Raw genomic sequence first — 10,125 nt, 5'->3', positions numbered from 1 at the left:
TGACAGTGGATCCGGTGGTGACTGCTACTAATTCTCAATCATCTACTACATGGGGTGTGGACATGCTGAATTTTGAGCCAGTGCACATGGCCGGTGGTGACTGCTACTAATTCTCAATCATCTACTACAGGGGGTGTGGACATGCAGAATTTGGAGCCAGTTCAAGATTCAGATCAGGAGGTGCCTGGCTCCATACCAATTAACTCAGTGTCTCTGAGACAAGGACTTGAACGGTACAGATTGAGTCCTCGACTGCCATGCTCAACGCGGCTGCAAGGATTCAGGGTGGATTGACTGAATGTGGCATTTCTTGTTGTGTACTATTCTTGTATACTGGTTTAGTATAGTATCTTTTTTTTGAGCAGCTATGTTTGTTTTGTATTGGTTAAGGAGAAATGTTGTGTTCGTCATGGGCACGCCTATGATGCACACCAAGGGACGTAGGGAGTGTTAGTCTCCCCCAAGTTTTGGAGTTGGATGGTAGGCGCGGTGACGTGGAACCGGAGAGAATAAAAGGTCATGGAAGGTGTTCCTCGTGGCCAATGACTCTATATTATTCTCTGTGTATTTATTAAAACTTATTTGCGAAACAGGCACTGTGTGTGCACGATGCAACACACCCCTCCCGTGCCCTGAATACAGAAGTTAAAAACCAGCTGTGATTGGGACGCAGGGGACCCTGGTGCCACTGAACCTTCTGCACTGTGAACCTGCTGAACTATTGACAGCTGTGCTTTTGATATGTAGGGTCGAAACCTTTATCTCGGCCCCTCTATCACGATTTGTTGAAGATGCTGTGATTTCCTGCTTTACCGATTTACTGCGATGTAGCCAACTTCAGGCAATTAGTGCAAGCAACGGACAATAGATCTTATCGATAATTTACAGAAACTGTTGACATTGTTTTTGATAAGGGTGCTTGGAAAAAAAAAGTCCAAAAATGTATCCAGCTCGCAAAAGACACTTGTCAGAAGAGGGGTTTGAACCCACATCTCCAAGGGAGACTGTGATCTGAATGGAGCACCTTGGACCACCCGGCCATCCTGACACTCTTGACACCAGACTGATGGCTCAATTTCCAGCTTATAAACCAAAATGAGTGCCATGTACTGAGTGAATGTTATTTAATGTCCTCTGTATTTTCAATTCCAGACCTTCCTGCTCAGGGAAACAGTGGGATCTGAAGCTGATGAAGGAGAGAGGATGGATCATCCTGACAGTGGACCCTGTGGTGACTGCTACTAATTCTCAATCATCTACTACATGGGGTGTGGACTTGCAGAATTTTGAGCCAGTGCATATGGCCGGTGGTGACTGCTACTAATTCTCAATCATCTACTACAGGGGGTGTGGACATGCAGAATTTGGAGCCAGTTCAAGATTCAGATCAGGAGGTGCCTGGCTCCATACCAAGCAACTCAGTGCCTCTGAGACAAGGACTTGAACGGTACAGTTTGAGTCCTCGACCGCCATGCTCAACGCGGCTGCAAGGATTCGGGGTGGATTGACTGAATGTGGTATTTATTGTTGTGTACTATTCTTGTATACTGGATTAGTATAGTATCTTTTTTTTGAGCAGCTATGTTTGTTTTGTATTGGTTAAGGAGAAATGTTGTGTTCGTCATGGGCACGCCCATGATGCACACCAAGGGAGGTAGGGAGTGTTAGTCTCCCCCGAGTTTTGGAGTTGGATGGTAGGTGCGGTGATGTGGAATCGGAGAGAATAAAAGGTAGGGGAAGGTGTTCCTCGTGGCTAAAGACTCCATATTATTCTTTGTGTATTTATTAAAACTTCTCTGCAAAACAGGCACTGTGTGTGCACGACGCAACACCTCCACCCCTCCCATCCCCTGAATACAGAAGTTAAAAACCAGCTGTGATTGGGACGCAGGGGACCCTGGTGCCACTGAACCTTCTGCACTGTGAACCTGCTGAACTATTGACAGCTGCGCTTTTGATATGTAGGGTCGAAACTTTTATCTCGGCCCCTCTATCACGATTTGTTGAAGATGCTGTGATTTCCTGCTTTACCGATTTACTGCGATTTAGCCAACTTCAGGCAATTAGTGCAAGCAACGGAAAATAGATCTTATCGATAATTTACAGAAACTGTTGACATTGTTTTTGATACGGTGCTTGGGAAAAAAAAGACCAAAAATGTATCCACCTCGCAAAAGACACTTGTCAGAAGTGGGATTCGAACCCACGCCTCCAAAGGAGACTGCGACCTGAACGCAGCAGCCTTAGACCACTCGGCCATCCTGACACTCTTGACACTGCACTGATGGCTCAATTTCCAGCTTATAAACCAAAAGGAGTGCCATGTACTGAGTGAATGTTGTTTAATGTCCTCTGTATTTTCAATTCCAGACCTTCCTGCTCAGGGAAACAGTGGGATCTGAAGCTGATGAAGGAGAGAGGATGGATCATCCTGACAGTGGATCCGGTGGTGACTGCTACTAATTCTCAATCATCGACTACATGGGGTGTGGACATGCTGAATTTTGAGCCAGTGCACATGGCCGGTGGTGACTGCTACTAATTCTCAATCATCTACTACAACGGGTGTGGACATGAAGAATTTGGAGCCAGTTCAAGATTCAGATCAAGAGGTGCCTGGCTCCATACCAATCAACTCAGTGCCTCTGAGACAAGGACTTGAACGGTACAGTTTGAGTCCTCGACCGCCATGCTCAACGCGGCTGCAAGGATTCGGGGTGGATTGACTGAATGTGGCATTTCTTGTTGTGTACTATTCTTGTATACTGGATTAGTATAGTATCTTTTTTTTGAGCAGCTATGTTTGTTTTGTATTGGTTAAGGAGAAATGTTGTGTTCGTAATGGGCACGCCTATGATGCACACCAAGGGAGGTAGGGAGTGTTAGTCTCCCCTGAGTTTTGGAGTTGGATGGTAGGCGCGGTGACGTGGAACCGGAGAGAATAAAAGGTCAGGGAAGTTGTTCCTCGTGGCCAATGACTCTATATTATTCTCTGTGTATTTATTAAAACTTATCTGCGAAACAGGCACCGTGTGTGCACGATGCAACACACCCCTCCCATGCCCTGAATACAGAAGTTAAAAACCAACTGTGATTGGGACGCAGGGGACCCTGGTGCCACTGAACCTTCTGCACTGTGAACCTGCTGAACTATTGACAGCTGCGCTCTTGATATGTAGGGTCAAAACCTTTATCTCTGCTCCTCTATCACGATTTGTTGAAGATGCTGTGATTTCCCGCTTTACCGATTTACTGCGATTTAGCCAACTTCAGGAAATTAGTGCAAGCAACGGACAATAGATCTTATCGATAATTTACAGAAACTGTTGACATTGTTTTTGATACGGGTGCTTGGAAAAAAAAAGTCAAAAAATGTATCCACCTCGCAAAAGACACTTGTCAGAAGTGGGATTCGAACCCACGCCTCCAAATGAGACTGCAACCTGAACGCAGTGCCTTAGACCACTCGGCCATCCTGAAACTCGTGACACTGCACTGATGGCTCAATTTCCAGCTTATAAACCAAAATGAGTGCCATGTACTGAGTGAATGTTGTTTAATGTCCTCTGTATTTTCAATTCCAGACCTTCCTGCTCAGGGAAACAGTGGGATCTGAAGCTGATGAAGGAGAGAGGATGGATCATCCTGACAGTGGATCCGGTGGTGACTGCTACTAATTCTCAATCATCTACTACATGGGGTGTGGACATGCTGAATTTTGAGCCAGTGCACATGGCCGGTGGTGACTGCTACTAATTCTCAATCATCTACTACAGGGGGTGTGGACATGCAGAATTTGGAGCCAGTTCAAGATTCAGATCAGGAGGTGCCTGGCTCCATACCAATCAACTCAGTGTCTCTGAGACAAGGACTTGAACGGTACAGATTGAGTCCTCGACTGCCATGCTCAACGCGGCTGCAAGGATTCAGGGTGGATTGACTGAATGTGGCATTTCTTGTTGTGTACTATTCTTGTATACTGGTTTAGTATAGTATCTTTTTTTTGAGCAGCTATGTTTGTTTTGTATTGGTTAAGGAGAAATGTTGTGTTAGTCATGGGCACGCCTATGATGCACACCAAGGGAGGTAGGGAGTGTTAGTCTCCCCCGAGTTTTGGAGTTGGATGGTAGGCGCGGTGACGTGGAACCGGAGAGAATAAAAGGTCATGGAAGGTGTTCCTCGTGGCCAATGACTCTATATTATTCTCTGTGTATTTATTAAAACTTATTTGCGAAACAGGCACTGTGTGTGCACGATGCAACACACCCCTCCCGTGCCCTGAATACAGAAGTTAAAAACCAGCTGTGATTGGGACGCAGGGGACCCTGGTGCCACTGAACCTTCTGCACTGTGAACCTGCTGAACTATTGACAGCTGTGCTTTTGATATGTAGGGTCGAAACCTTTATCTCGGCCCCTCTATCACGATTTGTTGAAGATGCTGTGATTTCCTGCTTTACCGATTTACTGCGATGTAGCCAACTTCAGGCAATTAGTGCAAGCAACGGACAATAGATCTTATCGATAATTTACAGAAACTGTTGACATTGTTTTTGATAAGGGTGCTTGGAAAAAAAAAGTCCAAAAATGTATCCAGCTCGCAAAAGACACTTGTCAGAAGAGGGGTTTGAACCCACATCTCCAAGGGAGACTGTGACCTGAATGGAGCACCTTGGACCACCCGGCCATCCTGACACTCTTGACACCAGACTGATGGCTCAATTTCCAGCTTATAAACCAAAATGAGTGCCATGTACTGAGTGAATGTTATTTAATGTCCTCTGTATTTTCAATTCCAGACCTTCCTGCTCAGGGAAACAGTGGGATCTGAAGCTGATGAAGGAGAGAGGATGGATCATCCTGACAGTGGACCCTGTGGTGACTGCTACTAATTCTCAATCATCTACTACATGGGGTGTGGACTTGCAGAATTTTGAGCCAGTGCATATGGCCGGTGGTGACTGCTACTAATTCTCAATCATCTACTACAGGGGGTGTGGACATGCAGAATTTGGAGCCAGTTCAAGATTCAGATCAGGAGGTGCCTGGCTCCATACCAAGCAACTCAGTGCCTCTGAGACAAGGACTTGAACGGTACAGTTTGAGTCCTCGACCGCCATGCTCAACGCGGCTGCAAGGATTCGGGGTGGATTGACTGAATGTGGTATTTATTGTTGTGTACTATTCTTGTATACTGGATTAGTATAGTATCTTTTTTTTGAGCAGCTATGTTTGTTTTGTATTGGTTAAGGAGAAATGTTGTGTTCGTCATGGGCACGCCCATGATGCACACCAAGGGAGGTAGGGAGTGTTAGTCTCCCCCGAGTTTTGGAGTTGGATGGTAGGTGCGGTGATGTGGAATCGGAGAGAATAAAAGGTAGGGGAAGGTGTTCCTCGTGGCTAAAGACTCCATATTATTCTTTGTGTATTTATTAAAACTTCTCTGCAAAACAGGCACTGTGTGTGCACGACGCAACACCCCCACCCCTCCCATCCCCTGAATACAGAAGTTAAAAACCAGCTGTGATTGGGACGCAGGGGACCCTGGTGCCACTGAACCTTCTGCACTGTGAACCTGCTGAACTATTGACAGCTGCGCTTTTGATATGTAGGGTCGAAACTTTTATCTCGGCCCCTCTATCACGATTTGTTGAAGATGCTGTGATTTCCTGCTTTACCGATTTACTGCGATTTAGCCAACTTCAGGCAATTAGTGCAAGCAACGGAAAATAGATCTTATCGATAATTTACAGAAACTGTTGACATTGTTTTTGATACGGTGCTTGGGAAAAAAAAGACCAAAAATGTATCCACCTCGCAAAAGACACTTGTCAGAAGTGGGATTCGAACCCACGTCTCCAAAGGAGACAGCGACCATGAACGCAGCGCCTTAGACCACTCGGCCATCCTGACACTCTTGACACTGCACTGATGGCTCAATTTCCAGCTTATAAACCAAAAGGAGTGCCATGTACTGAGTGAATGTTGTTTAATGTCCTCTGTATTTTCAATTCCAGACCTTCCTGCTCAGGGAAACAGTGGGATCTGAAGCTGATGAAGGAGAGAGGATGGATCATCCTGACAGTGGATCCGGTGGTGACTGCTACTAATTCTCAATCATCGACTACATGGGGTGTGGACATGCTGAATTTTGAGCCAGTGCACATGGCCGGTGGTGACTGCTACTAATTCTCAATCATCTACTACAAGGGGTGTGGACATGAAGAATTTGGAGCCAGTTCAAGATTCAGATCAAGAGGTGCCTGGCTCCATACCAATCAACTCAGTGCCTCTGAGACAAGGACTTGAACGGTAGAGTTTGAGTCCTCGACCGCCATGCTCAACGCGGCTGCAAGGATTCAGGGTGGATTGACTGAATGTGGCATTTCTTGTTGTGTACTATTCTTGTATACTGGATTAGTATAGTATCTTTTTTTTGAGCTGCTATGTTTGTTTTGTATTGGTTAAGGAGAAATGTTGTGTTCGTAATGGGCACGCCTATGATGCACACCAAAGGAGGTAGGGAGTGTTAGTCTCCCCTGAGTTTTGGAGTTGGATGGTAGGCGCGGTGACGTGGAACCGGAGAGAATAAAAGGTCAGGGAAGGTGTTCCTCGTGGCCAATGACTCTATATTATTCTCTGTGTATTTATTGAAACTTATCTGCGAAACAGGCAACGTGTGTGCACGATGCAACACACCCCTCCCATGCCCTGAATACAGAAGTTAAAAACCAACTGTGATTGGGACGCAGGGGACCCTGGTGCCACTGAACCTTCTGCACTGTGAACCTGCTGAACTATTGACAGCTGCGCTCTTGATATGTAGGGTCGAAACCTTTATCTCTGCCCCTCTATCACGATTTGTTGAAGATGCTGTGATTTCCCGCTTTACCGATTTACTGCGATTTAGCCAACTTCAGGAAATTAGTGCAAGCAACGGACAATAGATCTTATCGATAATTTACAGAAACTGTTGACATTGTTTTTGATACAGTGCTTGGGAAAAAAATTCCAAAAATGTATCCACCTCGCAAAATACACTTGTCAGAAGTGGGATTTGAACCCACACCTCCTAGGGAGGCTGCGACCTGCACGCAGCACCTTAGACCACTCGGCCATCCTGACACTCTTCACACCTCCCTCATGGCTCAATTTCGAGCGTATAAACCAAAATGAGTGCCATGTACAGAGTGAATGTTGTTTAATGTCCTCTGTATTTTCAATTCCAGACCTTCCTGCTCAGGGAAACAGTGGGATCTGAAGCTGATGAAGGAGAGAGGATGGATCATCCTGACCGTGAATCCGGTGGTGACTGCTACTAATTCTCAATCATCGACTACATGGGGTGTGGACATGCTGAATTTTGAGCCAGTGCACTTGGCCGGTGGTGACTGCTACTAATTCTCAATCATCTACTACAACGGGTGTGGACATGAAGAATTTGGAGCCAGTTCAAGATTCAGATCAGGAGGTGCCTGGCTCCATACCAATCAACTCAGTGCCTCTGAGACAAGGACTTGAACGGTACAGTTTGAGTCCTCGACCGCCATGCTCAACGCGGCTGCAAGGATTCGGGGTGGATTGACTGAATGTGGCATTTCTTGTTGTGTACTATTCTTGTATACTGGATTAGTATAGTATCTTTTTTTTTAGCAGCTATGTTTGTTTTGTATTGGTTAAGGAGAAATGTTGTGTTCGTCATGGGCACGCCTATGATGCACACCAAGGGAGGTAGGGAGTGTTAGTCTCCCCCGAGTTTTGGAGTTGGATGGTAGGCGCGGTGACGTGGAACCGGAGAGAATAAAAGGTCAGGGAAGGTTTTCCTCGTGGCCAATGACTCTATATTATTCTCTGTGTATTTATTAAAACTTATTTGCGAAACAGGCACTGTGTGTGCACGATGCAACACACCCCTCCCATGCCCAGAATACAGAAGTTAAAAACCAGCTGTGATTGGGATGCAGGGGACCCTGGTGCCACTGAACCTTCTGCACTGTGAACTTGCTGAACTATTGACGGCTGTGCTTTTGATATGTAGGGTCGAAACCTTTATCTCTGACCCTCTATCACGATTTGTTGAAGATGCTGTGATTTCCTGCTTTACCGATTTACTGCGATTTAGCCAACTTCAGGCAATTAGTGCAAGCAACGGACAATAGATCTTATCGATAATTTACAGAAACTGTTGACATTGTTTTTGATAAGGGTGCTTGGAAAAAAAAGTCCAAAAATGTATCCACCTCGTAAAGACACTTGTTAGAAGAGGGGTTTGAACCCACGTCTCCAAGGGAGACTGTGACTTGAATGCAGCACCTTAGACCACCCGGCCATCCTGACACTCTTGACACCAGACTTATGGCTCAATTTCCAGCTTATAAACCAAAATGAGTGCCATGTACTGAGTGAATGTTATTTAATGTCCTCTGTATTTTCAATTCCAGACCTTCCTGCTCAGGGAAACTGTGGGATCTGAAGCTGATGAAGGAGAGAGGATGGATCATCCTGACAGTGGACCCTGTGGTGACTGCTACTAATTCTCAATCATCTACTACATGGGGTGTGGACTTGCAGAATTTTGAGCCAGTGCATATGGCCGGTGGTGACTGCTACTAATTCTCAATCATCTACTACAGGGGGTGTGGACATGCAGAATTTGAAGCCAGTTCAAGATTCAGATCAGGAGGTGCCTGGCTCCATACCAATCAACTCAGTGCCTCTGAGACAAGGACTTGAACGGTACAGTTTGAGTCCTCGACCGCCATGCTCAACGCGGCTGCAAGGATTCGGGGTGGATTGACTGAATGTGGCATTTCTTGTTGTGTACTATTCTTGTATACTGGTTTAGTATAGTATCTTTTTTTTTAGCAGCTATGTTTGTTTTGTATTGGTTAAGGAGAAATGTTGTGTTCGTCATGGGCACGCATATGATGCACACCAAGGGAGGTAGGGAGTGTTAGTCTCCCCCGAGTTTTGGAGTTGGATGGTAGGCGTGGTGACGTGGAACCGGAGAGAATAAAAGGTCAGGGAAGGTGTTCCTTGTGGCCAATGACTCTATATTATTCTCTGTGTATTTATTAAAACTTATTTGCGAAACAGGCACTGTGTGTGCACGATGCAACACACCCCTCCCATGCCCTGAATACAGAAGTTAAAAACCAGCTGTGATTGGGATGCAGGGGACCCTGGTGCCACTGAACCTTCTGCATTGTGAACCTGCTGAACTATGGACAGCTGTGCTTTTGATATGTAGGGTCGAAACCTTTATCTCGGCCCCTCTATCACGATTTGTTGAAGATGCTGTGATTTCCTGCTTTACCGATTTACTGCGATTTAGCCAACTTCAGGCAATTAGTGCAAGCAACGGACAATAGATCTTATCGATAATTTACAGAAACTGTTGACATTGTTTTTGATAAGGGTGCTTGGAAAAAAAAGTCCAAAAATGTATCCACCTCACAAAGACACTTGTCAGAAGATGGGTTTCAACCCACGTCTCCAAGGGAGACTGTGACCTGAATGCAGCACCTTAGACCACCCGGCCATCCTGACACTCTTGACACCAGACTGATGGATCAATTTTCAGCTTATAAACCAAAATGAGTGCCATGTACTGAGTGAATGTTATTTAATGTCCTCTGTATTTTCAATTCCAGACCTTCCTGCTCAGGGAAACAGTGGGATCTGAAGCTGATGAAGGAGAGAGGATGGATCATCCTGACAGTGGACCCTGTGGTGGCTGCTACTAATTCTCAATCATCTACTACATGGGGTGTGGACTTGCAGAATTTTGAGCCAGTGCATATGGCCAGTGGTGACTGCTACTAATTCTCAAACATCTACTACAGGGGGTGTGGACATGCAGAATTTGGAGCCAGTTCAAGATTCAGATCAGGAGGTGCCTGGCTCCATACCAATCAACTCAGTGCCTCTGAGACAAGGACTTGAACGGTACAGTTTGAGTCCTCGACCGCCATGCTCAACGCGGCTGCAAGGATTCGGGGTGGATTGACTGAATGTGGTATTTATTGTTGTGTACTATTTTTGTATACTAGATTAGTATAGTATCTTTTTTTTGAGCAGCTATGTTTGTTTTGTATTGGTTAAGGAGAAATGTTGTGTTCGTCAT

The 10,125-nt window shown here is 45.6% G+C and overlaps 1 non-coding gene across 1 annotated transcript; it reads right to left on the bottom strand.

The window, feature by feature from the left end:
• Positions 1–2,182: 2,182 nt before the first annotated feature.
• Positions 2,183–2,266, bottom strand: TRNAL-CAG (transfer RNA leucine (anticodon CAG)). The gene has a single exon. It is a non-coding gene; the product is annotated as a tRNA-Leu (tRNA).
• Positions 2,267–10,125: the final 7,859 nt, after the last annotated feature.

This window comes from Pleurodeles waltl, unplaced genomic scaffold, assembly GCF_031143425.1.
Source record: "Pleurodeles waltl isolate 20211129_DDA unplaced genomic scaffold, aPleWal1.hap1.20221129 scaffold_39, whole genome shotgun sequence".
Classification (NCBI taxonomy): domain Eukaryota; kingdom Metazoa; phylum Chordata; class Amphibia; order Caudata; family Salamandridae; genus Pleurodeles; species Pleurodeles waltl.
The sequence above is the reverse complement of the archived record's forward strand: the minus strand, read 5'-3'. Positions and strand labels throughout refer to the sequence as shown.